This window comes from Apteryx mantelli, chromosome 23 (assembly GCF_036417845.1).
Source record: "Apteryx mantelli isolate bAptMan1 chromosome 23, bAptMan1.hap1, whole genome shotgun sequence".
Lineage (NCBI taxonomy): Eukaryota > Metazoa > Chordata > Aves > Apterygiformes > Apterygidae > Apteryx > Apteryx mantelli.
The window spans coordinates 8,781,690-8,802,644 of NC_090000.1; the positions used below are offsets into that span (position 1 = coordinate 8,781,690).

Consider the following 20,955-nt stretch of genomic DNA (forward strand, 5'->3'; position numbering starts at 1 on the left):
TTTCGAACATTTTATTCACAATTTTCCTTGAACAAGCGCCTCAGGGGGGTGTTGGGGGCCGAATGGTGCCTCAGGGGGGTGTTGGGGGGGTGATGGTGCCTCAGGGGGGTGTTGGGGGGTGATGGTGCCTCAGGGGGGTGTTGAGGGGCGAATGGCGCCTCAGGGGGGTGTTGGGGGGCAAATGGCACCTCAAGGGGTGTTGGGGGGTGATGGCGCCTCAGGGGGTTGTTGGGGGGTGATGGTGCCTCAGGGGGGTATTGGGGGGCAAATGGCACCTCAAGGGGTGTTGGGGGGCGAATGGCACCTCAGGGGGGTCTGAAAGCCACCTGGTTATGGGGGGGGGGGCGAAGGCTGCCTGAGGGATTTTGGGGGGGGTCTGAAGGCTGCCTGAGACAGGGGGAGCCCAAATGCCATCTGAGGGGGCACGGAGGGGTGTGAACGGTGCCTGAGGGGATATTGGGGGGTCTGAACGGTGCTTGGGGGGGCACTGAGGGGTCTGAACAGTGTTTGGGGGCACTGAGGGGTCTAAACGGTGTCTGAGGGAGTACTGGGGGGTCTGAATGGTGTTTGGGGCGGTGTTGGGGGATCTGAACGGCACTTGGGGGTCACTGAGGGGTCCGAACGGCACTTGTGGGGCACTGAGGGGTCTGAACAGCACTTGGGGGGCACTGAGGGGTCTGAACGGTGCTTGTGGGGCACTGAGGGGTCTGAACAGCGCTTGTGGGGCACTGAGGGGTCTGAATGGTGCCTGAGGGGGCGTTGGGGGATCTGAATGGTGCTTGTGGGGCACTGAGGGGTGTGAACGCCGCTTGTGGGGCACTGAGGGGTCTGAACAGTGCTTGGGGGTCACTGAGGGGTGTGAAGGGTGGTTGTAGGGCACTGAGGGGTCTAAATGGTGCTTGGGGGTCACTGAGGGGTCCGAACAGCACTTGTGGGGCACTGAGGGGGTCTGAACGGCGCTTGTGGGGCACTGAGGGGGTCTGAACGGCGCTTGGGGGGCACTGGGGGGTCTGAACAGTGCTTGGGGGGCACTGGGGGGTCTGAACTGTGTTTGGGGACACTGAGGGGTGTGAAGGGCGGTTGTGGGGCACTGGGGGGTCAGAACGGCGCTTGGGGGGCACTGGGGGGTCTGAACAGCACTTGGGGGGCACTGAGGGATCTGAACGGTGCTTGGGGGGCACTGAGGGGTCTGAACAGCGCTTGGGGGGCACTGAGGGGTGTGAAGGGCGGTTGTAGGGCACTGAGGGGTCTGAATGGTGCTTGGGGGGCACTGAGGGGTCTGAACGGCGCTTGGGGGGCACTGAGGGGTGTGAAGGGTGCTTGTAGGGCACTGAGGGGTCTGAACGATGCCTGAGGGGGTACTGGGGGGTGTGAAGGGCAGTTGTGGGGCACTGAGGGGTGTGAACGGCGCTCGGGGTCGTCGCGGGGTTCCCGCGCGCCGCCGGGGGTGGGGGGAGGGGCGGCGGGCGGCCGTTGGGCGCTCGGGGGAGGCCGCCGGGTGCGCGCGGCGGGGGCCGGCAGGGGGCGCGCGGCGGCGGGCGGCGGCGGCGGCGGCGGCGGCGCGGCGGGCGGGGGGGGCGGGGCGCGCGGCGGGGGGCGGGGCGGGGCGGGGCGGGGCGGGGGGGCGGCGCGGCGCGGCGGGGCCGGGCCGGGACGCGCGGCGGCGGCGGCGGCGGCGTGAGGCCGGTCCGGTGCGGCGGGGATTGGCGGCAGGTAGGCTGTCACTCACGGCGGGGCGCCGCGCGGGGGCGGGCGGAGCCGCGCGCCGCGCCGCGGACAAAGCGGCCCGGCCGCCGGGGCACGTGCGGCGGCGGCGGGTTACCCCCCCCCCCCCCGTCCCCTCCACCCCCTCCTTTTCCCGGTGCGGGAAGTAACTTGTCGTTCCGCAGCGGCGCCGCCTTCCCCCACCTCCCCCCCTGCCCCTCCGCCTTCTCCCCGCGGCTCCCGGTGCGCGGGCTGCGGCGGCGGGGCATGGCGGCCGCGCGGCGCGGCGGCGGCGGCGGCGGCGGGGGGGGGCACGCGCACGCCTTGCACCCGGTCGCAATGCCCGGCGGCCCGTTGCAACGCTTTCCAGCCGGTTGCAATGCCCTCCTGCCGCTTGCAATGCCCGCCGGCCCGTTGCAAGGCTTTCCAGCCGCTTGCAATGCCCGCCGGCCCGTTGCAATGCTCTCCTGCCGGTTGCAGCGACCGCCGGCCGTTTGCAATGCCCTCCTGCCGCTTTGCGTTGCCGTTCTGCCCGTTGCAATGCCCTCCTGCCGTTGGCGTTGCCCTCCTGCCCGTTGCAATGCCCTCTGACCGGTTGCAATGCCCGCCGGCCCGTTGCAACGCTTTCCAGCCGGTTGCGATGCCCTCCTGCCGGTTGCAATCCTCTCCAGCGGGTTGCAATGCCCTCCAGCTGGTCACGCTGCCCTCCGGCCCGTTGCAGCGCTCTCCGGCCCGTCGCAACGCCTTCTGACCGCTCGCGATCTCCTTCAGCTGGCTGCAGCGCTCTCCGTCCGGTCGCGACGCACTCGGGCCGCTGGCGATTCCTTCCAGCGGGTTGCGGTGCCCCCCGCCCGTTGCCGTACCCGCCGGCTGGTTGCGTTTTGCAGGTGCCAAGTTGCTCCCCCCCAAAAAACGGTGCAAAACGCCCGGCTTTGCGGGGTGCCCTTCGGCCTCGGGGCGCCCGCGGAGCGGCGTGGGGGCCGTGCCTCGGCGTCGAGCACCCAAACCGCCGCCCGGGCCGCGGCCGGCATGCCAAAGCCGCCGTTTCGCTGCCGTTTCGCCCCATTTCCGCCGGCCTACAGTGCAATCTTTATTCCGCACGTGCGTGCTGGGGGGGGGTGTGTGTGTGTGTGTGGAAACCCTAGCAATTCGGCAGCTCTTTTTGGGGCGCCGCTGGGTTTCGCTGTTGCGTTCCCCCCCCCCCTTTTTTTCTCTCCGCCTTTGCATCCGCAGGAGATCCCGCTCCGCCGCCGACTTTTCGCAGCTAGTTGCCCGAGAAGTTTGCGGAGGCGCCGCGGGGGCGCGACGGCGACGGTGCCGCCGCGCCTCGGCCCGGTTCGCTCGGCTTTTTCTTCCCCCCCATCCCCAGCCGCTCGCCGGCGCCTCTTTGTTCGGGGCTGCGGCGGGAGCAGCCCTCCGCGGTTTCTCGTTACGCGCGGCTCCTCCGCGGGACCTTTCCGCCGAGACCCGTCTCGCGAAAAACGCGGCCCTCCGTGTAACGAGAAACCCTCCGCCGAGCCGGGTATTTGCAAACCGAAGCCACGGAGATTAGATTAAGTCTCCTGCGAACAGCTCCGCGCGGGTATTATTTTTGGCTGGAACGCGGGGGCAGCTGTCTGCCGGGCCGGGGCGGGAGGGGATGGAGTGTGTGTGTGTGTGGGGGGGGCGGGAAAGGCAGGAATGAGGGCGGAACGGGCGCTTTTGCTCTTCCGAAATGTTGTTGTTTGGTTTTCAAGAGTCTAAACTGGCCCCGTTCGGAAGCGGCGACGTGCTTTGATTGCGCCGGGCAGCCTCGGAGCTAAACTTGGGAGACGCGGCCGCTCTCGGCGCTTCTCCCCACCGTGCTTTACGCCTCCGGCGCCTGTTCGGTGCCTTTTACTTCTTCTTTTCCCCGCCGCCCGCGAAGCAAAACCCCCCGAAACGCCTGGGAACCCGCCAAAATTTCGGTGGCAGGCTGCCCGTTGGCGACCGAGCGGCTCCTGACCCGTCGCCTCTCTCCCCGGCCGACCAGCACCCGCGAAACGATTCGGGTGCCGGGAATTAAAAACCGGAATCCCCCCCCCCCCCGTGTCCCCCTTGGGGGTTTTTCCGCCGCCCGGCTCTTGGAAGCTTTTGTTTTTTTCTTTTTTGGCCCTGCGGCGAGGCAGCGTTCGCGCCGGCGCAGACGCGCCTTTACCCTTCATCTCGCCGAATTTCGAACACGGACTCACCGGGCCGCCCAGTTTTCTGTTTCTTTTGCCTTGCCGGCGAACTTTCCGACGGCTCCGCGGTTTCCCTCGGGTTCGCTGACGGCCGCGGAGCTGCTGTTTGCCTTTCATCCCGCGCGGGTTCGGAGGAGCAGCCGCCTTTCGGGAAGGGACCCTACCTTTGTCGCCCGATTATTTTCCTCTTCCTCGTGCCTTTCCGAAAGCCACTTCTGCTGCAGATCTTTTCCCAAAGAGGCTGCAGCGACTCCTGGTGATGGGATCGTCCTCGGAGCTGGCGGGCAGGTTACGACGGCTACGCCGAACCCGGGAGCCTAGGACAGATGTATCAGTGCCTTAAACCACCGCCGAGACTCTGCTACGACGGGAAACGCTTGCTCGACATCTCGGGCGGAAGGTTTCTTTCGTCCGACCTTCCTTTCTCCCAGCTCCGCGTGGAAAAACCTCATCGCCGCCTCCTTCCTTGCAGAAATACCAGGTGAAAATACCTGAACCGGATCGCCTGAAGTTTGGAGGAAGCCTGCTGGTTCGCCGCCGTGCGAGGTTTAATCCTCAGCTCGCCGCTTTGGACGGGCCGCCCCGCGAAATCTTGGGGTGCTGGGCCCAAGGATCGGGGAGAGGATCGGGGGGCCCTTGCGCGTCTTCGCAAGGAGAAGAGAAACGAGCGGTAGGAGATTCGGGGAGGAGAGCAGCCGGATCGCTTTGTGCCGCCTTAATCGGCAACCCCTAAACGGTTTTAACCGTTTTGGGGTTGGGCTCTCCAGGCTGACGTTAGTTTTGCGCCTGCCGTTGAGTAACTCGCTTCTAAAACCGTTTTGCGGGCGGCCTTCGCCGAGCCGAGGGTCGTAACGACCGTTAGGTTGATGGCGGAAAGCTTTCACGGAGCCGCGCGGAGGGCTAAATGCGTTCTCAGGACGCGCGGAGCAGGTTTTCCCCCCCAGATTTTCTCCGCGGAGCCCGTTTTCCACGTAATCCCCCTCGGCGAGCTTCGAGCGCGGTCCGGACTCGCTTCCCCCCCCCCTCCTCCCCTTCTCCCTGAGGGAAGCAGCTGTAAATCTGGAGCGAGTCCGACTCCGCCGGACCAAACGCAGCTTTGCAGCTGTGTAAACACGGCGCGAGTTTGGCCTTGGCTCCGCGTAGCCGATTGCAGCTTTTTTGTGTTCCCTCTTTGCCGCTTCTGCCAAGAAGAGCGGGGAGGAGAGCGTGGAGCGGCGGGCGAAAACAAGCGCTCGCTAGCGCATAACCTCGGACGATCGTCTGCAGCCGGTGCTTGTTAAATATTTGCGAGCCCGGCGAGGCGGGACGCCGCTGGAGCGCCGCGTCCGGCCTGTTAGCGCCATTAATTTCTCTTTTTTCGGAGGCCGCGCGGAGCCCGAGACGGTGCCTTTTCGGTCAGCGTCGCTCGGACGCGATGCTCTTTGCAGCTAACGAGACGCAGATGCCGGCGACCGGCTCCGAGCGGCTGCCGACGCTGGAGGAGCGAGCGGGACTTGCTGGGGAGGGGGAGACACGCCGGCCGCTTGGGATCCTCGATAACGCTGCGAACGGGGGCGAAATTAGGAGCGAAGGGGGGTGGACGGCGCTGTTGCCGCTTCGAAAACGCCCGTCGGCCGTCCCCAAAAATCGCGCGGTGAGCGGCGGGATCCGAAAAGGGAATTCGTGGAAGAAGAGCGTGAGATGGGTGCGAGCGTTTTCCCTGTTTCTCAGCTTCTTCTCTTAACCTCCGGCAACGGGCAGCCCCTTCCTGAACGAGAAATGGTTTCTGTCGATCCTCGAGAGGTTTCTTTTCCGCTCTGTCCTTGAACCCGTCTTTTAGTATCCGCAGCATCTCGCGGTGGCGATTTCCGACGTGTTACGGCACCAGCTGGCATCTCCCGTTTGCTTCGAACGTCCGCGCGATGGGCGGCCCCGGAGGCAAATCCCAAATCCCCCGCGTTTCAGGTAGGCCGTCCAACGCAGCAGCCCACGAATCCGGCCCGCGACCGCGGAGAAATTCGGGGCGAGAGACTCCGCGGCGCCCGCCGGAAGCCCAAAGCGCCTCTTTTCCGCAGCCGCTCCGAAAAAAGAGGCTTTTCCCGGGTGCAGCCGAGCCCAGGCCCCTGCGAATGGTCGCCCTGCGCCCGGTGCGGCCCTCGGCTTCGGCTTTCGCCCGCCGCGCTCCGTGCGGCCTTCGTCAAACCTTCGCACCGGCAGCCGGGATCGCGACGGCAGCCGGGATCGTGACGGGATCCAGGATCGCGCCGCTCGCGGGGAAACCTGCCCCCCTCGGCTGCGAAAAACCCCTCCGGCACGTTCGCTCGGGGGAAATGGCGCAGGTGGAGCAGCCCGCGCGGAGCTGCAGAACGACGGAGGGGGAAAACTCCGAGCCGTAACGAAATACCGCTTCAGTGGATTAAGGAAAATGCCACCGGTCGCGTTGTATATGTAGCTTTTAACTTTAATAAGGTGTTGCGAAAACTATGAAAACGGTTATAACCGAAACCACGTTTTGCAGCGAGCGCCCGCTCTGTTCTCCCGCTCCCCCGGCTACAACGTCTCCCTTTGTACCCTCGGCAAAAGCCGTTGGAGCCGCTCGGAAACCGATGACGGCGCCATCTCTGGATTTTGGGGTACCCATGGCCGAAAATCCCGGCCTTTCTGCCGGTGAACCTCGTGGCGGCCGGGCGCTTTTTCCCCCCAACGCCTTTCCGAACGCGATTCGCGCCGTTAAAATCGCAATCCGGAGGCGGGAAGCTGAGCTGCAATTGCTTCCGGCGGCGCCTTTTCACCTTGGGAGGAAAAGCGGCTTTTTCCTTCGCCTCCTGCTGTCTCGCTGCTGCTATCCCGGCTGACCAAACCTCATTTTTCGGAGGCAGGACCGGTCTTTTTCGATATATCCCTTCCAGGTCTGTTGGAAAGCACTTTATAGCTTTGCAAAGCCCTTAAAATGTTTTTTAAACACTACTTCGAGCTTGTAAGGCTGGTTTTAGAATAGCAATTACAAGCTCCCTTATCCCCCAGCAAATTCCCGCTGTGGTGGCGTACGTAAACCGGTTTAGACGTTTTTAAGGCTCGCGAGCAATAAATTTGAAAGGCGGCAACGTCGCGGATCCCGGAACGGCTCGGCCCCGGCTTTTCCCCGCTGCTCTCCTGCACGAGGTTTCGCTCTCCCCGTCCCGCAGCGGTGCTTCCCTTCTCCCCGCTTCGGACAAAAAGGTAAAAAAACCCCCTCAAAAATCCCCCCCATCAAACCCCAAATCCGGATCCCGAGTGCTTTAACTTCCCTTCGCTTGGAAAACAAAAAAAAAAGGAGCCGGATTTCTGGGCGTAGCCTTAATTGAATTAAGCCGGTGCGGGTTTCCCCGGGAAATCTTGCTTTTTTTTGGCGTCAGGCTCGAATGATGGGGTGGGACGTCCGCGTCCCCAAGCCCCGCGCGTCCCTCGTTTCCCCGGGATTCGAGCGGCGCTGCCGCCTTTTAAATCCGACGGATAACACCGGGACAGGGAGGCTGCAGGAACCGACGGGCCGGCGACGTCTTGGGTCGCGCCGGTAAGTAAATAACTAAGGAAATGACTTTTTTTTTCACTCTTTTTTTCCCTCTTTATTTCTTTCTCGGGGACACGTGTTCGGTTCCCGCGGTGGCGCCCGACTTTCCCTGTCACCGAGTTTGGATTCGCGGGAGCTGGGAAACCCTTCACCCGGGCAGTGGCGGCCTCCGCCCCCTCGAAGGAGCAGTTCGGATAAAGGTTAAACTGATAATTGCTGTTCTCTTAATGAGCTAATAATTAAAACTTCTATCAGCCATCGCAGCCGGCCCCGTCGCCGCTCTCCGCCACCCGACTCCGGGGATGCGTGCGCCATTTTAGCGCCGTTCCCCGCCGGCCGTGCCGGGTGGGATCGGGACTGAAACGGGCACTGCTTTCGGACGGTGTAAACGCAAAACCAGCCGCTCCGAATCTGGCTTCGCCCGCGCCGTTAGGGAGTTAGGTATTTCCCGTATCCTTTTTCCGTTTTAACGCCGCAGAGCACTGCACGCTGGATTGCTCCGCTCTATCCTCCCTGGTTGCAGCCCCGCCGGTCTTCCCAGGCGGCGACAAGCCGCGGGGTTTGTTTTTTTTTAAATTCCCCCTAAATAGGGAATAAAAAGGAACTAAAAAAAAAAAAGGAATAAAAAGGAATAAAAAAAAAGGAATTAAAAAAAAGGAATAAAAAGGAATAAATAAAAAGGAATTAAAAAAAAAAGGAATAAATAAAAAGGAATTAAAGCAAAAAAGCTCCTTGCGGGCTCGCCGTCGCTTTTCGCCTGCGAGCGCCTCGCCGAAGGCCCTTTGGGGACGGGGAAGGGGCCTTCGGCACGCGGCTGGCCGGCGGCGCTGGCCCCGCTCCAGCACCTGGCCGCCGCATACAGCACCCTTCATGCAGCCAGACAGAATTAAACCCTTTGTTTCCTGTTTGCCCGGGCCCGACTTAGCGAGCCCGCGAGGGCTCAACAGACCCGCCTTTGTGCTAATTTAATTAAGCGCCGGCGCCCGAGGATGAGAGCGCGGCCTATAAATACCTGCTTTTTGCTCGGGGCGCGCAGGCACCGCGTGGTTCCCCCCCCTCCCCGAACCCGACCCGACCCGACGGCAGCTCCCGGTGCCGTCCGCTCCTTCGCCGCGTGGCGTTTTGCGACTCCCACCGCCCACCCCGCGAAAAGCCTCCGTCCCGGCCTTCCCCCGGGGAAGAAATTCATCCGAAGCCGTGAGTTTGCTCCCTGAAGTTGCCGGCGTGGAATAATAAATATTTCCCAAACTTATTTCCGAAAGAGTTGTCGGCGCGAAAGCTGAAACGCGTCTCTTAAATTACAAGTGACACCCAATTTCTGCAGTTTTAAACCCCCCAAATCCAAACTATCCCGACGCGTTATAATCTGATTAGTATTAATTTGCCAACGCGGAGACCCCCGCGCCCGGGGGGGGCACCCCGTCTTCTCCGTCACCTCCGGTAGCAAATCCCGACCCGCTTGGCAGCGGCCCGAAATCCCCCGCGATAGGAGAGGGAAAACCCCCCCCGAGGCCGAAGGCGCAGCGAGGGATCTCCGGAGCTGCACGGGTAATTTCCTGCGTATTTGATTTTCTCACACAGCTACTTTTTTAAAAATGCTTTTCATTTATTTTTTCCCTTTTTTTTTTAAAGATAAAAGAGGCCTTATTTGGCACGCGGGCTTAAAGATTTACGAGCGTTAGGCGTCTCGAATGATTCCACCTGCGGGATCCCCTTCGCGCTCCTCGCTTTTCACCTCGCCCCGGGGCGGTCGAAGACGACGAGGCCGATAAAAGCAAAGCCGCCGACGTCGGGCTGTGAGTCGTGTCCCGGGGATTCGCCCGCGAGCCCCGGCGCTCGCGGTGGGCGCGGGGTGTTCGGTGCCCTGCTGCTGCTGCCAAATTTGCCCTTAAATCGGCTGATTTCCGAGTTGACCCGTTTTGGGCTCCGATCCGGCGAAGCGGCCGCTTGGGCTTGGAAAAACGCGTTCCGGCGTTGCTTTTGGCGCCAGAAACGCGCTCTGCTTAAAAAAAAAAAGCGCGAAAAACTGATTTTTTTTGGGGCAAATCTGTTGAGGCGGACGCTGTACCAAAAAACCCCCCAAAATCGGGATAAAACGGAGAAATCAGCAGCGCTCTCGGGGGCCCAAACTGAAACTCCCTCCTCGAACTTTACCCGCATCTGTTAAGACATTATACAGGGCTGCACCCGTCCTTCACCTGCCCGATTCCCTTTGAGTCATTGAATTAGCTGAATTTCAGAGTGTTTTATGAAATACAAAGTGTTGCGCGCGTTTGGAGGGCTTTTATTGACGCTTCTATAAAATAAGGCGCAACAAGAAGGATCGGTGATAGAAATTCCTGCGGCGTCTGCCTTATATTTAACGTTATTGCTCCCGCGTTTAAAAAGGGGCACGCGTTTTGCTCGTTTATTTTAGGGATGAGTTTAAGCGCGGAACGCTGCTGGTGCTGGGTTTTACCGCCGGTTCGGTTCCCGCGGGTTTGGGAAGCGCCGGGCTTTTTTAACATCCCGATCCGCGTCGGAGCCATTTAAAAACTCTTGGGGCGTTTGCGCTGTCTCGGAGCGTCTTTATTTACATGACTTCGTGTAAACAGTCCGCTTCCGCTCCTAATCCTGGCTTTCCTGGATTTTAGACGGCTTCGCTCCGGCTGAAACTTTCTCCGCCTGTTTTGTCGTGTGAACTTTTTTTTTTTATTATTTTTCCGAAAGGCAAAGCCGCCTCCGTGTTGCGGGAAGAAACGCTGCCGTTTCGGAGACGCCGCCGGTGCTCCCCGTCCGCGGCGACCTTCCCTTCTGCCTTGATTTCACGTCGCTGGCGTTGTTTTTTTTAATCCCCGTTCGTACAACGGGCAGCCGGGAACCGGGACGCTCCGTGTGTCCTTTTGGCGCTGTGATCGCCTCCCAAATCCCTTTTCCGGCTTGAAAGCGGGAGCCGACGCTCTGCAAATTGCTGCACTGCCGAGGCCCGAGCATCCCTCTGCTCAGCGGCTACTGCTTTACGAAGGTGGGAATCGAGGGGAAAAAATAAAAAAACCCCCAAAACGTGGTTATTTCTCCCTGCTCGCGCTTGCCAGCTACGTCCCCGGTGCCGGCTCAGCCAAGCCGAGCGCCGCCGCCGGCTCCTGCCCCGCATCCCTGGCTGCCCGGTGGGGAGCGTTGGGGCCGGCACGCGCTTGTGCGTGGTGGGAACGAGCGTTTTGGCAAAACCTTGGCGGCCTGCCGGGCTCTCCGGAGGGTCGCGCGAGCTTGGGCAGCGTGCGGCCTGCTTTGCGAGTGATTAACAGTGGCGTAAGCAATCTGCATAGAGAGAAAAGCCCCGTTGGTATTACATTATTCTATTAGAGTTGCAAAGCTGGTATTAAGTGGACATGATTTCTGCCCACGGACCATTAATTTTGTTTTATCGCTGGCCTGATGGCCATTACCCTTTTTTGCCAACGCGTTCCCCCATTAGGTTTGTACAATTAACAAAATACGAGCTGTTAAAGCCGTGTGGGTAGCAAGGGGACGGCAAGGAGTGGGGGATCCGGCGGCCGGGGTGCGCGCGTAGGGGGCGAACACCCTCCCCGGTCCCCGAAATGCCCTGGCCGGAGGGGTGGACGCGGCCTGCGTGCTGCTGAGCCCCTGTCCGGCACGGCGTGCGCCCATGCGGCGTCCGCGGTCTGCTTTAGGACCATGCCAGGAGCAGAAGTAGCTGTCGTAACGCTGCCTCTGTTGCCTGCCGGTGACGGACGCTGCCTTTGCTCTGCGTCGCTGCTTGCTTTCCGCCTGCCCGGGCATCCAAAATGAGCAAAGACCCTAGGAGGGCACCCAAAATGAGGGAAGGCCCTAGCAGGAACCCAAAAATGAGCAAAGATCCTAGGGGAGCACCAAAAATTAGCAAAGACCCTAGGAGGCCCCCAAATGAGCTAAGACTCTGGCAGGGACCCAAAAATTAGCAGTAGCTGGGCCCTAAAAATGGGCGAAGACCCTAACGGGGCACCCAAAATGAGCAAAGACCCTAGGAGGGCACCAAATATGAGCAAAGATCCTAGCAGGGTTCTAAAAATTAGCATTAGCAGGGCACCAGAGATGAGCAAAGACCCCAGGAGGGCACCAAAAATGAGCAAAGACCCTAGGAGGGCACTGAAAATTAGCAAAAGCCCTACCCAGGCACCAAAAATGAGGAAAGAGGCTAGCAGGGACCCAAAAATGAGCAAAGATCCTAGGGGAGCACCAAAAATTAGCAAAGACCCGAGCAGGGACCCAAAAATTAGCATTAGCAGGGCACCAAAAATGAGCAAAGACCCTGATGGGTCACCCAAAGTGAGGAAAGACCCTACCGGGGCACCCAAAATGAGGGCAAAGACTGTAGGAGGGCACCAAAAATGAGCAAAGACCCTACCCAGGCACCAAAAATGAGCAAAGGTGATAGCAGGGACCCAAACATTGGCACTAGCAGGGCCCCAAAAATGAGCAAAGACCCTAAATGGGGCACCCAAAATGAGCAAGGACCCTAGGAGGGGACCCAAAGTGTGCAAAGACCTTAGGAGGGCACCAAAAATGAGCAAGGACCCTAGGAGGGGACCCAAAGTGTGCAAAGACCTTAGGAGGGCACCAAAAATGAGCAAGGACCCTAGGAGGGCACCAAAAATGAGCAAGGACCCTAGGAGGGCACCCAAAGTGTGCAAAGACCTTAGGAGGGCACCAAAAATGAGCAAGGACCCTAGGAGGGGACCCAAAGTGTGCAAAGACCTTAGGAGGGCACCAAAAATGAGCAAGGACCCTAGGAGGGGACCCAAAGTGTGCAAAGATCCTAGGAGGGCACCAAAAATGAGCAAGAACCCTAGGAGGGCACCAAAAATGAGCAAGGACCCTAGGAGGGCACCAAAAATGAGCAAGAACCCTAGGAGGGCACCGAAAGTGTGCAAAGACCCTAGGAGGGCACCAAAAATGAGCAAGGACCTTAGGAGGGCACCCAAAGTGTGCAAAGACCTTAGGAGGGCACCAAAAATGAGCAAGGACCCTAGGAGGGCACCGAAAGTGTGCAAAGACCTTAGGAGGGCACCCAAAGTGTGCAAAGACCCTTGCAGGGACCCCAAAATTAGCACTAAGCAGGGCCACCAAGATGATCAAAAACCCTAGCGGGGCACCAAAAATGAGCAAAACCCCTAGGAGGCCCCCAAATGAGAGCAGCAACCGTTGGTGGGTCCTGGCCGCCCTTGATGGGCTACCGGGGGTCCCATTCCCCCCGGCTCCGGGCAGCCCTCACCCCCCCTTTCCACTGGGTGTTTCAATCTCCCGCGTTGACGGATCATCTCCCCGTTTCGCTTCCCGGCTCCGGCCCCGTAATCGCGTTGAATTGAGCCCCAAACCTGACGAACGCTGCGACTCGTTGCCAAACCGTTTCCGTTCGGAGTTGCCTTTCGATACCAAAGCTGGCGCCCAACGGCGCCGTGTTTCCTTCTCCCGGCAGGATTTGCGGGCAACTCTTGCATGTTTTTCCTCCGAACGGGCCGGGAAAGTTTGGGAAAGCTTCATGCGATGAGCTTGGATTGGGTTTCTTTTGCAAACGCAGCCAGCCTCGCTGTCCTCGCCCTGCTGGCCCTGGAGGAAAGGGTTTAAAAACCTCTGCTCTGATCCGTGAGTTCTCACTCCGTTTGCGACAACGGTTCTTTATATGAGACGCTTCTTTTAATGTCAGCAGGTACCTTCCGGGCTCGGATCCTGAGGCTTCCCTTCCCAGCCACGCCGAGCTACCGAAACGGGCCTGAACCGTAAGTAACTTCCGCCGGCCTTTCCCTCTCCTCTTTCATCCGCGTTACGGGTTAAAAACCGCACCGGGAAATTTGATATTCGGCCGAAAAGCCGCCGTCCTGCCGCTTCGCTTACGTCCGCGCGCGACCGAGGAGCCCGGGCCGCGCCATTTAATTAGCCCTCGTCGGCTATGGCCGTCGTTAACCCCTCCGCCGCGCTAACGGGGACGGCCCGCGAGCCCCTGCTGCCCCGGGAAACTGGAAACCTGAACACGTTCCCGGTGAGTATCCTAAATGCAAAACGCGCTCAACGTTGCGTTTGAACCCCGCAGATGTTTCCCCTCGAGCCCGGCAGGAGGAAGAGGAAGGAGTTTCGCCGCAGGGGACGAATAGCGTATTGGGGGCGAAAGGGGCCCCCGGCGGCCACTCGGGTTCGCTCCGTTTGCTCCGTTGCGCGATAGCGAAATGCGTTTCTGCTTTCCTCCGAGCGCTCCTAGGGAGCGGGGGGCGAGAAAGCCCAAAGAAAAGCAAAAGCGGAAAAGCAAAAGTGAAAAAAGCAAAAGCGAAAGAAAAAGCAAAAGGGGAAAAGAAGCAAAAGGGAAAAGAAGCAAAAGTGAAAGAAAAGCAAAAGCGGAAAAAGCAAAAGTGGAAAAAGCAAAAGCGAAAGAAAAGCAAAAGTGGAAAAAGCAAAAGCAAAAGGGGGAAAAGAAGCAAAAGCGGAAAAAGCAAAAGCGAAAGAAAAGCAAAAGTGGAAAAAGCAAAAGCAAAAGGGGGAAAAGAAGCAAAAGCAGAAAAAGCAAAAGCAAAAGAAAAGCAAAAGCGGAAAAAGCAAAAGCAAAAGAAAACCAAAAGTGGAAAAAGCAAAAGCAAAAGAAAAGCAAAAGTGGAAAAAGAAGCAAAAGCGGAAAAAGAAGCAAAAGCGGAAAAAGCAAAAGGGAAAAAGAAGCAAAAGCGGAAAAAGAAGCAAAAGGGAAAAAGAAGCAAAAGCGGAAAAAGAAGCAAAAGGGAAAAAGAAGCAAAAGGGAAAAAGAAGCAAAAGCGGAAAAAGAAGCAAAAGCGGAAAAAGAAGCAAAAGGGAAAAAGAAGCAAAAGCGGAAAAAGAAGCAAAAGGGAAAAAGAAGCAAAAGGGAAAAAGAAGCAAAAGCGGAAAAAGAAGCAAAAGGGAAAAAGAAGCAAAAGCGGAAAAAGAAGCAAAAGGGAAAAAGAAGCAAAAGCGGAAAAAGAAGCAAAAGGGAAAAAGAAGCAAAAGGGAAAAAGAAGCAAAAGCGGAAAAAGAAGCAAAAGGGAAAAAGAAGCAAAAGCAGAAAAAGCAAAAACAGAAAAAGCAAAAGCAAAAAAGAAGCAAAAGTGGAAAAAGAAGCAAAAGCGGAAAAAGCAAAAGGGAAAAAGAAGCAAAAGCGGAAAAAGAAGCAAAAGGGAAAAAGAAGCAAAACGGAAAAAGAAGCAAAAGCGGAAAAAGAAGCAAAAGGGAAAAAGAAGCAAAAGCAAAAAAAGAAGCAAAAGCAGAAAAAGCAAAAGCGAAAAAGAAGCAAAAGCGGAAAAAGAAGCAAAAGCGGAAAAAGCAAAAGGGAAAAAGAAGCAAAAGCGGAAAAAGAAGCAAAAGGGAAAAAGAAGCAAAAGCGGAAAAAGAAGCAAAAGGGAAAAAGAAGCAAAACGGAAAAAGAAGCAAAAGCGGAAAAAGAAGCAAAAGGGAAAACGAAGCAAAAGCAAAAAAAGAAGCAAAAGCAGAAAAAGCAAAAGCGAAAAAGAAGCAAAAGCAGAAAAAGCAAAAGCGAAAAAGAAGCAAAAGCGGAAAAAGAAGCAAAAGGGAAAAAGAAGCAAAAGGGAAAAAGAAGCAAAAGGGAAAAAGAAGCAAAAGGGAAAAAGAAGCAAAAGCGGAAAAAGAAGCAAAGGGGAAAGGAAAAAAAGCAAAAGGAAAAAAGCAAAAGGGAAAGGGGGAAAAAGCAAAAGGGAAAAAAAGCAAAAGGGAAAAAAAGCAAACGGGAAAAAAGCGAAAGCTTTTTCCTTTTTTTTTCCCCCCTCCCTTTTAAAAGCCGTGCTGCTGCGCGCCGCCTGCAGAACGGGAGGCTCCTCTTCGGCGTCAGCTGGTGCTTTTTATAGGCCGCTCCGTCACGCACTAAAAAAGCGAAAGGTTAAGAGGACCGCCGCATTTCTCTTCTCTCATCTAGTCAGTTGGTATAACGTCGGCTTTTAAATCACGGGGAATTATTAAGCGCGGCAGCTTGCGCTCCCGGCTCTTTTCGCTTCCCCGTAGGGCCGCGCACCTGCGGATCTCGGCGCCACCAAACGCCCGCCGGCAGCCTTGCTCCGCGCCTCGAGCGCCACCGTGCCGAGCTATATATATATATTTATATTTTTATATATATATTTATGTATATGAATGCTGGATAGAATCCTTTATTTATTTATTTTAATATTTTGCTAGTTCAGCTTGAGACGGTCGCCGAGGCCGGGCAGCGCGGGGCGGCCGCTTCCCCGGGCTGCGGCTGCGCCTCCTCGGCGGCGGCGTTTTGCAGCGCCGTTAAAAGCGAATAAAATAAAACAAAGCAAATAAAATAAAGCAAAGGAAACAAAATAAAGCAAAGTAAATAAAACAAAGCAAAGAAAATAAAGCAAATAAAATAGAATAAAACAAATAAATAAAATAACGGCAAGAGGAGGTTGCAGTTTGCACCGCGCTCTGCAACCGAGGTGCTCCGAGGGAAAGCTTGGCAGCCCGTGAGCCCGCACCTTGCGCCTTCCCGAAAAACCTCGGAGGGATCTTTCCCTTAACACCCCCCCCCGAAACCACCCCCCTCAAACCCACCCGACGTGTTCGGCTCAACCCCGGAGAGGTAAAAACTTGGAGCCGGCGCCAAGCCAAATGAATTCAGTGAGCTGTCGGAGCCACTTTCTCAATTAATGGCTTTGTTTAATCATACCCCCTGTCCGGAGGAGTATTGTCTTACGGATAATTTCGTTTGCCTAACGAGATTTCGCTAATTAAATCTCCTTTCGGTTCGGCGTGCCTCTCCCTGCAGGGTAGGGGAATGTTTGCGAAGCCGCCGCTGCCGCCGGCTAAATAAACCTTTCCACTCTGCTACCGGAGAAAACGCGGAATTTCGCTAGCCCAACACCGGCGTCGCATTTAATTAGCTTTCGCAACCTCCCCCAAAAAAGGTGTTTTTGCATCGTTGGCCTTACGGGGAGTTTTAACACCCGGCGCTTTCGCCTAAAAACCTGGTTTGGCCTGGGCTGCGCTGCGCGTGGGTTCCTGCGCTCACTGCCGATCCCATCCGAAGCCCAAAAAATAATAAAAAAAAAAAGGATTCAGGGTGCGAAAGCCAGCTCGGAAGTTAAGCGATAATAGATGAGAAACCGTCTTTAATACGTTTGCTTTCTGTTTTCCGCAGGAAAGGGTGAGAGCGGGCGCGGGAAAAACACCTTGCCGAGCAGAGAGCGGCTGGCCGGAGCGGCGGCGGTGGCGGCGATCCCCAGGGACGGCGGCTCGGACGCCGGCTGAACCCAGGTCAGAGGTTTTCCCCGTGCAAACGGCCGCTTTTATTAAAACCGCGCCGATCCCCCCCCTAAATATCCCCAAATCCCCCTCTCAAACCCTTTGGACGAGCAGTGTGAAAAACCTGCGAGCTTTGCCGCCGGCGCCCGGTTCCTTGCCGTTAAGCTGCTTGGCGCTAGCCCCGTTTACGCCGAGAGCGACCTAATTAAGCCACGGTCGTTAGCTCGCGCTGGCGTTCGGCTAAATCGTTTTCCGGAGAGACGCCCCGATAAAATCGCTGGCCCTTGAGCCGGTGCCGGTGACGAAGGAGAAACCGTGTTAACGCCGTGTGTTTTTTGCGCCGCCTTCTCCGCGTTAACGCGCCTCTCGCTTTGAGCCGGCCTTGATCCGTATAGTCCAAAGCGCCAAGTGGAGCGGCGCTGATTTACTCCGGGGCGACCCCGGGCTCAAATTCTCCCCCCAAACACCAAAAAACCCTGATTTCCCATGGCGCAGGGCGGCCGCGGCGAGATTTGGGACGAGGAGTGGGAACTCCTCGCTTGGCTAATGCAAAATCCTCCAAAAACAAGGGCACTTGGACGTGCTTTTATGTAAAATAGGGAGTTTGAGGGTTTTTTTTCCTCTTCTTTATCTAAAGGTGGGGGAAAAAAAGGTAAAAACCCGTTTAAAAATGCACCGCTCCTCCCTGCCGCTGTGCTGCCGGGCTTTTTCTTCCCTTTGCACCTCACTCCTTGCTGCCGGTTCGTGCTTGGGGCATCTCTTGTGCGTGCACCCGTGCGTGCACCCGTGCGTGCACCCATGCACCCATATGTGCACCCGTGTGCGCACCCACGGGCCCGTACGTGCACCCGTGCACGCCGGCTCTCTGCGCACGACCTCGGCACCATCCAAAACCTCCCAAACCGCCCTGTTTCCGCCGCCTTTGCCAGTGCTCGGCCGCCACCGCAGCTCCGGGATCCGAGGCGGCCGGCGTGGCGCTCGGCCCCCTTTTCTGGGGGTATTTTGCCCCTTTTCTTCAAGGCGGGGGGTGGAAACGCGTCTCGACATTTGTCTTATAGCAGCGAGGGGGGATAAAAGCAGGGAGGAAAAGAAAATAAAACTGTTTTATTCCACCCGGCAGCACTGGAAACATCCCGTGCCGCTCTCTCCCTTTGCAAAAAAAACCCAGTGGTGAGGGGGGAAAAAAAAACAACCCCCCGAGCGGCCGCAGAACGGCTCGACAGGCCGTCGGCGAACGCCGCGTCTTGCGTTTCCGCCGGTGCCGGCACCTCTCCGAAGGTCGGCTGGGCTTTCAGCTCGGCGCAATCCTCGGCTCGCCTCCTTTTCCCTCCTCCTGCGCCCGTCGAGCGCTCGCCACCCTGCTGGCTGCTTTTCCTTGCCGCGGTTCGCTTCTAATTATGTTGATTTTCTCCAGCCCACCCCCTCCTGGAAAGCTTATTAGGGCGAATATTTTTATTTATTATCATTTCGCCCAACTCCTGCCAGCATTTCCAATTACTCTCGCCGCTTCCTTGTAATTGTCTTTCCGTAATGGCTCCGAAACAATTGCGCTAAATGAGGTGTCGCCGGCAAGATGAGGGTTTCACTTCATTAAAGGCTAATGTATTCGCAGCTCCGGCTCCGTGGGGCTGGCTCGGAAAAAAAAAAAAAGGAAAAGAGACATTTAAGCAGCTTCTTTTCTTTTCTAGGGAACAACTTTCCCTGGCGGGAGAGGCTTTTGCGCCTGCCCGCGCGCGGCCCGGTGACGATTTAAAGGAAGTTTCTCGTGGCGGCTTCGCGCCAGTAAATCTTGGGGTCTTGAGTGCCGCTGTTTGGGCCGCTTTGGGCGAAGATGCGTTTCCCATCCGTCGGGACAAAAAAACAAAAAGGAGATTTTTTTTCTGGGGGGAAATGGGAGCATTTGGCTTTTCGTCGCGTGCGGCAAAGCCGAGGTATTTATTTATTGCCGTTCGCCGCGTGGCCGGATTTCGAGGAGCACAGGCTTCCCCGGAGCGAGAGGGAATTGCCCCGAAGGGCTGGAACAGAGGGAAAAAGGGGGCGAAATTGTTCGATCCGCAGGACGCTGGGCGCCATTTCATCGACTGTGGTTTCCGCAAGGTCGGACTTGAGGATCTCCGGGGTCTCGCCTGGCCCTCGAGCGGGATGAAACCGTGAACGCTTGTCGCTGAAACTCCGGAGGGTCTTGGGGGATTATTTTTGATAATCCACTCTTCTTTCAGCATTCTGACTTGCAAATCTCTTCTTTTAGTGTTTTTTTACCGTTTTTTATTTTTTAACGGCTGCCGGCCGTTAAAGCAAAGCGACTTTTGCGAGGCAACATAAAATTCAGCTCGAAAGTCGTGCAGAACAGCCGGACGGATCCTCGTTCAGGCGAAGCGGGAAGAGTCGGCCGGCGGCTGGAATCGCAAGCGCTTCGGTGGATGTCTAAAAACGGGTAAAGCCTGGTTTTAAATCATGTTAACGCTTTAATAAGCGCCGATAAGCGCCGTTCCTAGACTCTGCTCTCTAATGATTTTCCATAGAGGAAAATGGTCTTGGTAACTCGAAGCGTCGTCCCAGAAAGCCGGTTACACCAGATTAAAAAAAACAACCCCTCTTTTTGCTGCAAGAATGAGGATTTCTTGTTCTAAATATGCTTTTTTTTAAAATTGTAGCAGGGTACGGATGTGCCTGTTAGCTCCTTACTCTGCACGCTGCTATTTTTCCCCGTTTTTTGTGTTTTTTTCCTTTCCTTTCCAAAATCAGATAATGCAACGAAAGAAACTCCAACCTCAGTTTTTCCCCGTAGCGTCGGTGATGGCGGCAAACAGACCATCTGAATCGGGAATAAAGTGAGTGAGGACAAAGTGCTCATTGGGCCAAGCGCCGGCGCCTGGAATTCAATGGGTACAGGGGACGGAGCGGTTGCCTTGCCGGTGAGCGAAACCCAGGCAGTCCCGCGCGGGTTTTGGGGGATCGATAGCCACAAAAAAACAGAAAAAAATGGTTGCGCGAGACGAATCCGTCATCCGCCTTTCTTTTCTCGCCTGCCGCCTTTCGCTCTTTGTCGCTATGACGGCGGAAATCTGCGGATTGCTTATCCCACGGGACGACGGAGACAATCTGTGTCCTTACAGAAACAGTGACAAAACCGTCACTCGCTTGTGCCGTTTTTTCGGCCTCCCGCCCTAAAAGGCAGGTGGAGGGGCTTTGCCAACACCCGCCGCTTAAATCGTCTTCAAGGTACCGCAGCAAAAGTAGTGAAGCGTCTCTCCAATGAAGGAAAGATTTTCCTGCGTTTCCGTGCTCGGGTCCGTTTGGCAGCCGGCCCTGAGTGTTGCTTGGGATCATGACGTGCCGCTGGGGACAGTTTCTTCTCTGGCTTTTGCATTTCTTGGGGAAACACCTGTTTCACCGTCGTGCTTGACCCTGGACTTACTTCTGTGCGTTAAATCCAGCTGAGCCGTGCCGAGGGGACACCGATAAATCAGACCTGGCCCGTATTTCTGGGAAAGCTGACGGGTTTTGTTAAGAGGCGGAAGGTAAAAAGCGGTTCCTGGGATTGCAGAACGCAGTGTTTTGGGGTCTTTGGGGAGTTGAACCGACTTAAAGGCAGGTCTAGGCGGCAGGAGGAGCGCCGAGAGCCGCTGGTGGCAGCGGGACGCACCTCTGGGGAGCTGCAGAAGGGCTCGCGTGCCAAAAAAACCCGTCTGGTTTTCCCAGCGACATCGGCCGGGCTAATAGAAGGTATTTTTATCCTGCTCGCGGGGAGGGGGGCGAGAGAAGTGATTTAGCGACGGTGCCGTGGAGCTGTGCCCAGCCTCGCCGTCCGCTCGCGGGTTGCCTGGCCCCGGCGCTGAGGCGGTGGGTGCTGGGCACCGTGATGCCCTGCCTGCATCCTGCTCCAGCTGCTAGAAGCCTGGAGAAACCCCAAATAACACTTGGTTTTAGATGGATGGAAAGGGAGAGTCACGGAGTGCTGGTTCTAGCCAGCACCCGTGGTTCAGTGCTAGACGGCATCCTTGCTTTGGCCCTAGCCAGTGTCTTTGGTTTATTTTAGCTAGTGTCCATGGTTTGGTGTTAGCCAGCGTCCGTGGTTTGGTATGAGCTAGCATCCCTGGTTTGGAGTTAGTTAACATCCAAGGTTTGGTGTTAGCAAGTGTCCATGGTTTGGTGTTAGCTAGCGTCCATGGCTTGGTGTTGGCTAGTGTCCATGGCTTGGTGTTGGCTAGTGTCCATGGCTTGGTGTTACCTAGTGTCCAAGGTTTGGTGTTAGCCAGCGTCCGTGGTTTGGTATGAGCTAGCATCCCT

The 20,955-nt window shown here is 57.0% G+C and overlaps 1 long non-coding RNA gene across 2 annotated transcripts; it reads left to right on the forward strand.

Annotated features, from left to right (window-relative positions):
- Window positions 1-1,648: 1,648 nt before the first annotated feature.
- Window positions 1,649-16,671, forward strand: LOC136994058 (uncharacterized). Of its 2 annotated transcripts, none has more exons than XR_010886292.1 (3): window positions 1,649-1,713; window positions 13,121-13,190; window positions 16,562-16,671. It is a non-coding gene; the product is annotated as an uncharacterized lncRNA (long non-coding RNA). The 2 variants fall into 2 exon arrangements; XR_010886291.1 differs by having other exon boundaries at window positions 1,650-1,713; window positions 13,118-13,190.
- The last annotated feature ends 4,284 nt before the right edge of the window (window positions 16,672-20,955 follow it).